Genomic DNA, 14,995 nt, shown 5'->3' with positions numbered 1-14,995 from the left:
ATCATACGCTCAAGCTTATCACTCTAACTACCTCACTCATATCTAAGAGTTCTCAAGCTTACTTTAATACTTCTACCTCTATTATTGTATAAGCTCTTTCCCGGAGACACACTAACATACTCTTACCTATCTATTGCTCATCACAAGATCTCATCTCACTCCTCCTCCACACATTTCTCCTCAACTAGACAAGTATAACACAACTATCACAATCGGGAAGCACTCACTCTCCTTCATCTACTCTCGCTCAACTCCGTCTACTATCATCTTGGCCAACTCATCACTATCGGAAGCTTAAGACCTACTTTGGCTCATTACCCTATCATCTCCCCCTTAGCTTAAAGGCATCAACTAAAGAATACTAACTAGTCACTTAGAGCAACTCACAATTTAGATCCTCATATAACTCTATACTGTTTCATATACACCTCTTAAGACTCTTCTTACCATATGACTTAGACTCAATTCACTATTTACATCTGAGGGTTGCATAACCCCTCCATTCATAACACACACTCCTCGCAAGTTAATATCTTAATCTCTCGCATACGTCATGTCAAGCCTACTAAATAAAATCTTAAAACTAGAACTATCACAATCATTTATTACACCTCATTACTCACTCTATAGATACTCCACTCTAGTTGTAGGCCTCAATCAACCACCATTCTTACTACTTCAGTTCTACTCCTCTAACTCCCTCTTTCTAAATCTACAATCATCCTATCAACCATAGCTCTCTATGCCTCGGATTACACTCCATTGGATGTTGACACTTATCACTTAGATACACAACTTCCCCCTCGAAGATAACATTCAAATCAAGATGTAGGGATAAGATTCTAGGATACATATCGCTCTGTCTCAACGCACGATCCATACGAATGAGAGTACAATCTTCCAGATCAATAGAGTTAAGCATAGTAATCGGCTCCTCTCAAGCCTTGTGCCATCTCTTCCCTTCCTCAAGACTTTATCCTAACTCATCAACAAGAATCTCATATCTACCGTTTCAACTACCTTGAGTATGAGGGGTAGTCAAATGGATTTGAGCAATGCACGAATTAGAAGGGAACATTCATAGAGTTAAACTCTATCGCACGAACTCAGAATATGAAAGAAGGGAAACAAATTCTTAATGTCCTATAGCCTCCTGATTATAAGTGTGGTGCACAACACACTCATAATCAAGACTCTACTAGACACGACTTCATAGACTCCCTAGGACACTTGAACTCTGTGCTCTGATACCATGTTTGTCACGCCCCGGAAGGGTACCCTAGACGTAACCGACACTCAGAAACCATTTTTGGCTCCCAAGCGAACCACATAGCCTGATCACACATCCGTTCATCCATTCATTCAGCGAAAAGTTTAAAAATAAGGAATAATTTAGCGGACAACTCAAATCACCCACCCAACTCAAAGAATAAAGGCCATGGGCCAACAGATCAACTAAAATATTTGTCATAAAAATATAATTTCCACTCCACAACTCAAGCTCAAAATAGATACTTTAATGTAAAAATACTCAACTCATTTAAAGGCTCCTCATACTCAACTCATACTTAAACTCCTTTCTAAATCAAAGATGAGACTAATAATTCCTTAGACTCCAAATAGCGTGTAAATGGTTTGTGCAAAAAGGTTCACAAATAATTTATTTAAAGCTCCTCCTCAAAAGATAATTTATTTTCAAAATATTCCTAAGACTCCAATCTACTCAAATTGTGCACATCACATACCACAAAATCACCTTAGACTCCAATCCACTTCATCACACAACATCCTCATCGACATCACCTCTTCATTCACATCATCGTCAAATATCATTATTCACATCGCCACCAAACATCATCATCACATCATCATCAATTATCATTATTCACATCATCATGAAACATTATTATCACATCATCATCAAATATCATTATTCACATCATCATCAAACATCTACTCTAAAATCCTTATTTTAGTTTTATGTTCATTTTATAGAAGCAAAAGGACATTATTAACTATCTAATTCATTTTTTTCATTCCAGTCAATACATATATACACAAAACCATCCACCTCAACTCAAGACAAATTATGACCAAAGAAATCTCATCTTGAGTTCATGTGAATGAAACATGAATCCATACTCTCAACAAAATTCAACTCAAAAATATCGTCAACATCTATATACAAAGATATATTTATAATCAATAATATGAAAAATACCTATTTAGTAACTCAAGTCATTAAAAACATCAATCAACCAATTGTGTCTAAAAACATCCTATAGTTTTAGGAAACCTTTCAAGAAAACCTTCTGAGAAGGTTCAACTCTTTCACAACTCCTATTTAACCCATCTATGGGCATATGAAAGAACTCAATCCATATTTTAGGTTAGCCTTACATACCTTGTTTGAAGACTTGAAGAAAACCTTGATGTTGGGTCTTCAATGGAGGACTCAAATCTTGAAGCTCTTGGACTCTTTTGTTGGAAATGGAGAAGAAGAAGAAGAGAGAGAGGAACTCCTAGGGCTTTTCTAGAGAGAGAGTGGGGGTTGAAAAATGATCCTAAAATGGTCTATGGTGATACATATATAATTTGGGATAATTCCCAAATTGCCCCTTCTTAAAAGTTCTGAAAAATAGGCAAAAATGCACCTGGCGCGATAGTGGTGCGTCGCGCCCTTGCAGCGCCAGGCTGATTACACCTAAAAACCTGCATACCTCATAGTGGCACGCCGCGCCAAGAACCAAACTACTAAGGCACATTCTTGGCGCGATAGTGGCGCGTCGCGCCCTTACGGCGCCAAGGCCAATATTTTCTGGGTTCTGGAAATTGGCTTGAAAAACTCTGCACACCCTTTAGTGGCGCGCCGCGCCAGATCCCAAACTACTGAGGCATGTTTTTGGCGCGATAGTGGCGCATCGCGCCACTGCAGCGCCAAACCCAGTTTTCCCAGCAATTGCAACCCAGGCCTGAAAATCTCTACTGTGCTAGTTTGTAGCAAAATGACCATAACTTTTGATTCCGAACTCCAAAATTTGCATTCTTGGTGGCGTTGGAAAGAATACTCGATGACCTTTGATTTAATAGATCGTGGGCCACCCAGATCATCATCTATCAAAAGATAGGGTCATTTGAAGTTGACCCTTAAACTAACTCGTCTGAAAACTTAATCGATTGGAGTTCTTTGGACTCGACTTGGTGTTAGAGATCCCTTGTGACCCCTAAACACATCTAACACACTTCAAATACTTAGGAATTAATCCTAACTCATGTGTAGAATTACAAGTCCTCCGGTCCGAGTCTACCCACACGTGAAGAAATGTTTGAGTCTTTGCGAAAAAATTTCCGGGGTGTCACAGTAAGTAACCCTTACTAGTATTGAATATATATATAAAAAAAATTCTACCATCAAATTGTCAATATATAAAATTAAATTCATTTAACTAAGATGCTTTACTAGTTATAGCTACTGGTCAACTGTATTAAATTTTATTTAACCAAAAAGTTCATGACATATACTAACTAATTAACACAGAACAAAATGCACCATGCCTTACTTAAATTAGTAGTTTAAATATTAAATATTAAATAAATCAACGTCATATAATTTGTTGAAATGTTGTGTTCAATCTATCTCTTTTATGGCGACAAAGGAGTTTGCAGTGACATAACTGGTTTAGATAAGTTGATGAAGAAATGGCGTGCTACAAAGTAGAAGGCTAGTAGTTGGTAAAAATCTCCAGCTTCTTCAATAAACTGAAATGTTTGTCTACTATGTGGCAAGCGACTTTCTACACAACACTTTTATTAAGCAACTATTAATGTCTCATGTCCAATGCTGGCAAACCGAAGCATATGTTCAGTGTCTCAATATTCCTCTGTACTCAAGAATTACGTTTAAGACATAATGTTACCAAATTCCAGTTTTCTGAAACTCAAATACAATGAGCCTTGGCTAGTTTGTAGATACATTTAAGATGAGAGAATTGAATCTACTCATAAATATAGATTATTTTTAAGTACTTCTACCTCATTTGTTCTTACATCCAAGCAGAGATACAACACTATGCATGTATGATGAATTCTTGTAAAATTTTACTTTTACCTGTTAATGTGGAAGTTTTTTTTAATCTTCTAAACTATTTTAACTTTTAACCTTCATCAAATGTAGAACATTCATTGTCGTTGTGCCCTATGCTGTTCAGATTCTTCAAAAATGTTGATGGGTGCAGGTTAGATCCTCCAAAAGTAGTGCATTTTTGGAGGATCCGACATGGGTGCGTCAACAATTTTGGAGACTCAATCAATTCAATTAATACCCTTCTAAACCTTCTTAATATATTTGCATCAAGTTGACCAAAGTATGGCATAATACTAAAAATCTCTCTTAATTTACATTCACTTCTTATAGGACTGTATTGGAGCAATTGATGGCACACATGTTAAAGCTAGATTACCGCAAGGTCAAGAGATACCATATATTGGACGTAAAGGTTATCCATCTCAGAATATTCTTGTTGTTGTTGATTTTAATATGTGTTTTACATTTGCATGGGCTGGGTGGGAAGGAGCAGCTCACGATAGTCGTATATTTGCTGAGGCCCTTCGTAGAGAAGAGCTCAACTTTTCACACCCATGCGGAAACAAATATTATCTAGTTGATTCAGGATATTCACACATGAAATGATACATGGCTCCATACAAAGGAAATAATATAAGATATCACCTAGCTGAATTTTCCCGCAGTGCAACTCGATAATTGCGAGAGCCAAGAGGATGCATTGAGAAATTTAACTATTTACACTCTCCTTGTAGAAATGTAATAGAGCGCACATTTGACGTTTGAAAAGCAAGATGGTCTATTTTGAGAGACATGCCATACTATCACATTGACACACAAAGGGACAGCGTACTTGCTACTATGGCTATTCACAATTATATTAGAAAGAAATGCAATGTGGATGATGCATTCCAAACAACCGAGAATGAGAGCTATATTCCATCGGTTGATTCTAATGATATTGGCACAACTTCAAGAGTTAACAATGTAGATGTCGAAGATGTAGGAGAACAAAATGATGTCTATTGGATGGGGTTTTGTGATATGATTGCTAGTGACATTTCTAATGCTTGATGCTTGAATTATATGAATATTTTTCACTTCTTGTATTTATAGTGGAGTGCTTTTGGTTGAAAATATTTGTAGATATGATCACCAATATTCTTGGCCACATTTTCGACCTCGCAAAAAAATTATTCGAATTACGCAACTACTCTTTAATAGTTTCCAAAGGCTCTTTTCTCAACAACAACGTCAAAAGGTTTCAAAGGTCCTTTTATGCAAGATTAATCCATCCTATTTTGTGAAGCTGGAAATAGAGTATCTGAATGATTGCATTTTGATTTTTGATTTCATCTTCAACTTTTATTTTTCAATAATCGAAAATCATATTATTTAAATTCTGAATTATCTCCCTAAGGGTGAGTGCCGAGGGGAAGGAAAGTAGTTAATAGATCAACAAGAAATTAACTTATTTATAAAAATGTTTAGTTAATAATCGAACGATACCACCTTTTCCCCTTAAGTAACATGTATTTATAAAAAATTAACTTAAATAAACATTTTATAGTGGAAGGGATTTTACATTATAAATTACTTTTGATTTAAATCAACTTTAGAGTTTAAAAATCTTTTAAATCAACTTATTATGGTGTTAACAGCTTTAAGAGTATTTCAGTCATTTTGACAGAAAATAAGGTCTTAACAACACTTTTTTGCCAAACACATCAACAACTTATTTTCAGCATAAATACTTTTATCGAAACACTCAACTGCTTATTTATAAAAATAACTTTCAGCACTTCAAAGTTCTAAAAGCACTTCATACATAAAAAATGTTTTTTTAAGCCCATCCAAACGGGCTCTAAGTTATTTTGGGATTAATTATCCCATGATAAGTTATTTCGGGATATATGAGATAACTTATCTCATCACTAAGACATAAAAGATGGGTTAAATAATCTCATGACTACCTAATACCTCTAACCAAACACAGAATAAAATAGTCCTACATTTTATTCTGAAATTATTATTCTCTGTATCTTACACCAACCAACTCCTAAGTTCTTCAAAAATGACCTTGAATGTGCTGATATGTCTTCCAGTCTAAGCATTATATGTAACTTTCATGTCTTTAAAATGGGCCAGATATTCCTTGTAGTATGCGAATGGGTGCATAAATGCCCTCCTAATTAGTGTTTAAGTATTTTCCGTTTGCATCCATTTTACTTAAGGGCCTTTTTAATCCATTTCAATAATAATAAAAGGATATAAATGGACTAAAATATAAATGAAAAATATTTTTTGATTGTTGCACACACAGTACAAAGATATTTTTGACACTTTTTCGAATTTAATAAGTCATTTCCGCAGAAAATTTTCAAATGTGGACAAAATTTAAATTGAAGTACAAAACAATCTTTCTCATGCAAATCTCCTATCGAAAGGAGTAGTCTGCGGTCCATAGAAGCTTATTGGACTCTCAAATTTTTAGCCCAGAGGAAAAATTGGTGATTTTCTGTAATATTTCTATAAATCCGGGGCTGAATTTGTCATTTCGCTACAAGGGTATAGGCCGCAGAGGTTCTCCATCTTAAACCTAGAAACCCTAGCACAACCTCTATAAATTGATAGTCACCGCCCACCTCAGTAGCAATAAACTCCTCCTCCCTTTTCTTCTTTACTGCATTCTTCATTAATTTTCTTTAGTTTGATGTAGATGGAAGAGTCGCTATGAGGACTCTGTAAAAGATCAAGCTCAACAGACCGGATTGCCAGGGGCTTATGCCTTTGCATGTCGATCTCCTTCTTCCCTGAGCTTTCTCTTCTTACATCTTTCGTATTTTATATCTATTTTTTTTTGATTTCGTGAACAGTTTTTGGGGAGGTTGATTTTGCTATGAGGATTCCTAAGCTCCCTCTTCTGAGTTAAAGTTGAGGAAACTTGCTGGCAGAATCGAACCAATAACAACTAGCCACTACTGAGCGATTTCAATCCTCCCCTAGATCTACTTTGTTTTTTTCTCTCTGTTTGTGCATTTGCCTTTTCAGTTATCTTACTTTTTTGGACCTAATTTATAGTCACGGTGACGACTTCATAATATTCAAGCTCAACAGACCGGATTGCAGGCTTCTCTTTTTAGAGTGTGCTTGCGTGTCGATTACCCCGCTGAACTGAGTGACACTTTTTCATTTGAATTTTTACTAATATATTTAATTATTTGTTTATTTTTGAAATTGAGATCATGATGAGGATATATAAGCTCCCTCTTCTGATATCGAACCAATAAATTAATTTTCCATTACTGAATGAATGATGTTATCTTTTGTTTTTGTTTTGTTTTTATGGTGATGATGATGAGGCAATTATTTTTATTCCAACACTTGGACTGATATTATACAAGTGATTATATTTATATTGCAACTGAATCACATACTGCCTACTAATTCACTTTAAGTAGATGTACTTTATATAATTTTTTTAAAATTAGTTTAAGGTCGTCAGAATTCAAATGATGATACAGATCAATCTTAGGACACCTTTGGACACAACCAGTTATGGTTGTGAATGAAAATGATATTTGTTCTGATGATGATGGTGACTTCTATCATACCTTTTCATTTGCTATGACATTGTGTCTACTTTGAAAGCTTTTGCTTATTTGTGAAAGAAGGATAACGATGACGACTTCATAATGTTCAAGCTCAACAGACTGGATTGCAGACTTCTCTATTTTTAGAGTTTGCTTTCGTGTCGAGTACCCCGCTACAACCTACTTTTAAAAAATGTTTACAAATTATATTTTAAAAATATTATTATCTTTGAAATTGAGACCATAAACCAAGAAAATTATTTGCCATTGTTGAATGATCTCACTTTTGATTTTGGCTATAAAATCTAGCAAGGATCTACAGTTTTTGTCTTAAAATTCATTTTATTTGGATTGATTTTATTTTTCTATAAAATCTGCAATTGTCTTTTAATATGTTTGAGTATGTCTGGTCCGTGGATCAATTAAAAAATAAAATTGAATATGAAAAAAAAAAGTAAATAACAGATAGAATAAGAGAGATTTGAATTAGATAGTCACATGAATTGCGCTAGATACAATATGTGAATTACATATGGGTCTGAAATATTAGATTCATATAGACTCAAGTGTCAGATAATGCATTTGCAATGAAATATATCTAATTATTTTCAAGATACATGTATTTGGAGATTGAAATTTGATATGAATGTTAATTCTGAAAACATTAACATTTTGGGATTTGTGTTATTTGCATGTCCATTCGAAATTACTCTTACTCCTACTTTAGTAGTCGAGAATTGCACTTCTAATTTTAATTATTATGATATTAAGTTTCTATTATAAATAATAGATATTAGAGTCACCAATATATGTTAGACTCATTGAATTGATTTATTTCCAAACCATGATTTATTAACATTAGATTAAGATTTTTGAAGCTCATTTAAAGTAAGTCTAATGAATGACCAATGTGAGTTAGCTCAGTTTGTGAGTCAAACAAAAAATAAGTAAATGACAAGAGAAATATTAAGTTTTTAAATGAGTAATCCATATCAACGACTCTACCCGATGTAGAATAAACCTTTTTAGCTAGATCTGAGTAAATTTTTGACTTATAGGCTTGAACAATATGGGTTCGATTAGTATGTGGGTCAAATAAAAACATTATTATAAAATAAAGAAGAATATTAAAAATGAGTAAACAATAAACAGGATTCAAATTCAATATCTATTTAATAAATCATATATAAATACTGTAAGTTAATATTTCTATTTATCTAGTTATATTGTTACTCCTTCATTGTTTTGTTTGCTTATTAATCTCTATTTGGTTTAAGTTGTATCATGGCAAAAATTAGTTAATTTCACAAAAAAACTTTATGTCCAACAAGATTTTATTTTTGTATAATTATTCCCAAAATATTTACTGTAAATATTTATATTAACATTTTAAAATTTGAATTTAAATTAAAAACTATAAAAAATATATATTTTTTAAAAAATATGAGTTTGCCCTGCAATGTCCACAATCCCAATGACGTTTGGGGTTTGATGTTTCTAATCCATTAAAATAATGGGTCAATCTGGCTTGGCCGGTCAAACTCCAAAGTGGATAAATTATGTAAAATATCAACATATAAGTTTTACTTATTATTTTTGGCCCAATTTATTTAAATTATCTAAAATGGGCCTTCAGACCTATTTTTTCCAAAAACAGAATAGCCTATTGCGTCGTCTTTTTCCTCATTGCTGCTTCTTCCTCATTTTTCATCTTCTTCTTCCTTCTTCTTCCTCTTCATCTTCTCCTCTGACTGCCATTGATTGTCCCTCTCGTCTCCCATCACTACGCTGCTAAATCAAGTAAGCCCTTCAATGGATGGCTTTGCGGGAGGAGTTGACCTATTCTTTAAATCAAGGTCTAGCTTTTTAGGGATGTAAGGGTGTGAACCCATGCCTTGTAAAGCGTTCACGATCTGATACTCCTATATGCCATCACTCACCATCAAAGTTCATAAACACGGCAACCAAGGTCTCAATGGTAAACCTTTCTTTGACGGACACCTTAATAACCTCTTCATCAGCTATGTCAATCATGGACATCATAGTCATGTCTCTGGGCTGCTTCATTGATTTGCACACATTAAACTTGACTCCTTCATTATTTAATCGGAAAGTGAGCTTGCCATTTTCCATATCTACCAGTGCTCTGCCTGTGGCAAAAAATGACCTTAAATTTATGAGAAGCTCAAAATTTACCTCATAGTCCAAGATGACAAAGTCGACAGGGAATATGAAAAGATCAACTCTTACAAACACATCATAGAGCATTCCCATAGGCCTCTTTACTGACCGGTCAACCATCAACAACCTCATTGGAGTCGGTTTCGGGGCTCCCAAACCCAACTGTCTGTAGATAGCTAATGACATGAGATTGTTACTAGCTTAGTCACACATTGCCCTAGCAAAGTTGAATCAATTGTGTACGCGCTTGGGTCCTCTTTTTTTCTCAAACAAAGATCTCATAGCAATAGTGCTATAATGATGTAAATTATCCGTTGGCTCGAAAGTGACTTTTCTCTTCTTGTAATCGTTTTTCATGAACTTAATATAACCCAATATTTGCTCTAATGCTTCAACCAACATAATATTCACAGACAATTCTTTAAGCATAGTTATCTATTGAAAGAACTTACCATCCTTTGCCTTCTTATTCAAACTCTGAGGACATGGAGGAAGCGGTTTGTGAATTGGTCGCAACAGTTGTACCACTTCTGCTTCAGATTTCTCTTTGATCTTTACCTTCTCAATAACTTTTGGATCCGCTACCACTTCCTTAGCCTGATCGACATCAATAAAAACCTCATCGTTGACTCCACTTTTGGTATGTTCATCAGTTTTAGACTCGACATCCTTTTCCTGTTCAATACTTGCAAGTGTTTGTCCCGGAAGCATCTTTCCACTCCTAGTAGTCATCGCAATACATTGCCCATCTTTTCTTGGGTTTTGCACAGTGTCACTAGGAAGTGCGCCGTTCTTCCTCTGATTCAATGCTGTTGATAGTTGTCCCATCTGATGCTCCAACTATTTGATAGAAATGGATTGCGAATCCACCAACTCACTCATATTGGACATGTCACCTTTAAGATCTTTGACACCAGCCTCAGTAGATTCCACCTTTTAAAGCACCTTAGCCAACATCTCTTTGATTCTTGAGCTATCTAACTCCTTTGCAACTCGATCTCTATTCTCAGGAAACACATATACTCCATTTTGATCATTCTTGAAGTTGTCTTTATTCTACCAATTTTCTTGATCGCGGTTTTCTATCCGGTCATAGTATCCATCCTTCTGAAAGTTTTGACCTTGGTTTTTGGAGTTATAAGTCTAGAAACCCTCCTGGTTGTTTAGATACTTTGCCTCCTCATCATATCTAATTCTGAATCATCATACTGATTTGCATCCCTAACTTCATTTACCTTCTCAGTACCTTCAGATAGTAGTGCATGGATAGTAAATCCATCTGAGTTTTGATATAGGCCATGTCTTAGTCTCACTCTTCTTCTTTCTTTCACTGCTCTATCGACATCTCAAATATATAACCAAGATCTCCAACCTCAGAATCTCTAAGATAGGCGAAGCTTCTGCAAAAGTCTTTGACATGAAAGATCCAATACAGACTTGATCAACAATTGAAAAGTTGCATGATCTATAGAATAGCTCCATCAAATGGTCATATGTGAGATATGATTCGGGCACTGCTTCAACTTTTGGAAAAATCTCAACCAAGAATCATGTAGTGCTTCATTAGGCATCTGCTTGTGACCATTGATCTCATCTTTTATCTGCAACTTCTTTAAATATGGGAAGAACCTTTCAAGAAATGCTTCTCTCCAAGTGGTGATAGAATCATGTAGGAACTCATTTAGCCACTTGATTGCCTCCCCAAACAGAGTTAATAGGAATAATCTCAATCGAAATGTAGTTTGGCTAACCCCAAGGATCTCAGAAGATTTATACGTGGCAATGAAATTCATTAGATACAAATTCAGATCATCTCTAGCCACTCCTCTAAACAGTCCTTTCAAGTTCAAAAGCTGAGGCATAGTGCTCATTATGGTAAACTTCACGCCTGATGGTAATGGTAGGAGAAATATAACCCTGGTGGCTCTGCCTTCATCCATGTTTGGATCATCATCATTCAAAGTAAAATCAATGGGTTATTGCCCCTACCTCTTGATACTGGCTGGCGATGTTGAGGATCCAACCCATCTTCCACATGTTTCTGTTTATCTCCTGGATTGTCATTGTTAGCCCTAGCTTGAGCCTGAGCAATTTGTTTCACCCTTAGTGCTTCAGACTCTTGTGCATTCTTTTTTCGGATTTACTTTTGAAGCTCGGGATCATAATGGATTAGTGGTTTGTCCTTAATTCGGGTATTTTGCATTCACTAACATATACCTCACAGAAACAAAAATAAGAAATAAAAATAAAATTAGGAAATAAGACTACAAACCAAAATAACTACTAATAGAGTATTTCAAAGCCGTATTCCCCGAAAACAACGTCAAAATTTGATACCCTCAAATTTACACTTAAATTAAGAAGTATAAAGCGGTTGTTGTCAAATATAGAACCTAACTAGGTTGGGGTCGATCCCATAGGGAATGCGGAGGAAATATGTCTACTAGCACTTATGTTCATTTGTGGCCAATATTTCCCAAAAGTAAAAATGCATAAAGTAAACTGGAGTTTGTTGGTTTAGTTCTGTAAACAGTAACAATGTTCGCAATAGCAGAGTAAAACAAACTTAGAGTTGAAATTTGTATGAAAATGTAGCTGGGACTATGTTCTCCATGACATGTAACTCAATAGACTTATCATATCAGTGATCATGTTTCAATGCATCACATGCAAAATCTAGCAAGTTATGGACATCTAAACACCTTCCAACCCTTTTAGATAAATTTCACTCTTTACCTCTCAGTCTCAAAACGTATTTCTACCTAACCCTTGCTTTTGACCTTAGAAGACTATCCCCTCCTAGTTCAAGTCCTTAGACGAAGGTTTGTAACTTTGAATCTCTGTTGTAGTTATTCTTCTCTAATTACCACCCCTCTCCCAAGCAAGTAATGAATTTAAGCGAGTTTCAATGCTTGCACTTGTTAAAAGGAAATCAAAACAAAAATAACAACAATGCATGCTCACTTATTGATCAAAAATCACTTATACGTTTGCCTACTCCGTCATTCCATCATGGTTTCCACAATTCTAGTTTTGAATTTTAGCTACTCATAATTGCAAAAAAGGTATCAAGAATTTGTATAGGAGTCATACAATGATAACTTACGATAGTTAAGTAATTAATCTCAGAATAATGGACGAATAATGAATCAAGAAGAAAGCAAGAATCTTTAATTACGTTTAATCTCGAAAAATTGTTCCCAAAAACTCCCAGTCGCCGTTTAATGCTCCAAAAACTGTAAAAAGTGCGTAACATATCAATGAACCCTATGCAGACTATTTATCGAAAAATAAATCAAATCCTAAACAAAATAGTAAAATTAAGTCGACATTGGTTCACGATCGAGCTTCATGGTCTATACTACGTTTCATGGCCTGTATAGGTGCCTCATTATATTAGACTTGGGATCCACAACTACATTTGGTCATCCCCTCCACGGGCACCTTCATGATCCATGAAGAACTTCACAGTCTGTGGAGGGTCTCGTATAAACTCCCATTTATGATTTTTTCCTCTTTTTTCAAGGATGAACCTTCCAGATTGTGTAAGACTTAACTGTCCATATAAGGTATCGCGTGAATTGACTTGGCCATTTTCCTAGGTCTTTTCAGAAACGTCGGGCAAGGTTAACTGTTCATCACAACTACCACATTTCGTATTAGGTCTCACGGTGATCCACTTAGACATTTTCTTGAATACCTTTCACAGCAACACTTTCATGGCCAAGTCTACAGACCGTATAAGTCTTCACGGCCCATGGAAGGCCTCGTGGACTTCCACTTTCAGTGATTTTCAACAGCTTTTCCCTTTCATGTGCTCGACTTAATTTTCTCGCACATTAAATACAAACGCACATCATATTTACAAAAGCATGCTTAGAACTTACGCTAATTCAATATTTTGGGCATTGACAATGTCATAAATTTGCTACACATTAATGTTCTGTTCTCATAAAGAGCTATTATGATGGTTCATTGCTAGCTTTGGTGCAACTATAGGATTCATGTGTTCATCTTGGAAGGTCCTCAAAGATCATCATACCAATGCATCCATACAATAAGGGTGGGTCTTTAATGACTCATGAGTATTCAGGATGGTGCCATCCCATTAAGAGAATGTGTTTAGACTAAGTACCCACATAATTTTGAAAGGTTCGAGGAAGGATGATGTTTCCTTCTCAACAAAAGGAGAACAACGACAGATGAATGTTTGAGGAAAACTTTCTCATTCTTCTAGATCCAAGGTGACATTGATCAATACTCTGAAAACTGACAAAGTTGCTTTGAAGTCTATAACTTTGAAAGGAAAGAGTGCACAAATGGACTGCTGAGTTCGGCGTCCTTTATTGACCCCCAAGGCAGCCGTTGCCATCGCTTCAGATGCGATTGATGTTGCTCTCAGAAGAAAGAAACCTTCTAGCTCGTTGGAAAAAACTATTGAACTCACTAAACATTGTGCCATTTTGTAGGGACACCCCAAACCTTCTATTTTAGCCAATGAAGACGGGATCACTAGTGCAGCTTCTAGCTCAAATGAGAGCAACGTTAATCAGAAATAGCATTGGAAGTGTCTGAAGAAAAAGCCTAAGGATTCAGACGAATAACACTCTGAGTTCGTTGATTTAGATTCCATTAGCATTGATACCACAATCTTCGAAGATGGGGCTGCTGGTTCAACAATGCCATTGACTGAATTGGCACACTAATTAAAGTTTATTTTTTTAATCCTTCACCTCACTTGCTTCCTTGGCCACTAACTTTACATTATTATTTTTTCATCATTCTTTTCTTATTTGGGTTTTGGAGACATTGGCAATGATATATTTGGTGATGATGTGTTTGAGAATTGTATTACAATCCCGAAACCCTCCCATATGATGAAGGATCCTCACCTCTCTCTTTATGACTCCAAAGATCAGGCTACAAATGAGAGTTCATTGACAATGTTGACCCCCATTCTTTAAGAAATTATTGATTTTTCCCAATCTGCCTCAACTACTGATGTAGAGACGGAAGCGAATCAGATTAAGGGTTCTAACATTTCTCAAAATGTGGTCCAACCTTTACAACATGTTGCTTCAATTTTTGAATCCCAAGAGGCTATTTCCAACTTCAAACATCAAACTTTCTTATGTCTCTGGGATGTGGTGTACCTTGC

General features: G+C 35.5%; 4 non-coding genes across 4 annotated transcripts; all 4 read left to right on the top strand.

Moving 5' to 3' along the window:
- The first annotated feature begins 6,952 nt into the window (after positions 1-6,952).
- Positions 6,953-7,052, top strand: LOC129898071 (small nucleolar RNA R30/Z108). The gene has a single exon (XR_008768988.1). It is a non-coding gene; the product is annotated as a small nucleolar RNA R30/Z108 (small nucleolar RNA).
- Positions 7,053-7,142: 90 nt separating this feature from the next.
- On the top strand, positions 7,143-7,247 carry LOC129898090 (small nucleolar RNA Z107/R87). The gene has a single exon (XR_008769007.1). It is a non-coding gene; the product is annotated as a small nucleolar RNA Z107/R87 (small nucleolar RNA).
- A 164-nt stretch (positions 7,248-7,411) lies between these two features.
- Positions 7,412-7,497, top strand: LOC129898103 (small nucleolar RNA snoR31). Its single transcript, XR_008769019.1, has one exon. It is a non-coding gene; the product is annotated as a small nucleolar RNA snoR31 (small nucleolar RNA).
- A 240-nt stretch (positions 7,498-7,737) lies between these two features.
- LOC129898091 (small nucleolar RNA Z107/R87) lies at positions 7,738-7,845 on the top strand. The gene has a single exon (XR_008769008.1). It is a non-coding gene; the product is annotated as a small nucleolar RNA Z107/R87 (small nucleolar RNA).
- The last annotated feature ends 7,150 nt before the right edge of the window (positions 7,846-14,995 follow it).

Source organism: Solanum dulcamara, chromosome 7, assembly GCF_947179165.1.
Source record: "Solanum dulcamara chromosome 7, daSolDulc1.2, whole genome shotgun sequence".
In the NCBI taxonomy this organism is placed as follows: domain Eukaryota; kingdom Viridiplantae; phylum Streptophyta; class Magnoliopsida; order Solanales; family Solanaceae; genus Solanum; species Solanum dulcamara.
Note: the sequence above shows the minus strand (reverse complement) of the source record. Positions and strands in the feature narration are given on the sequence as shown.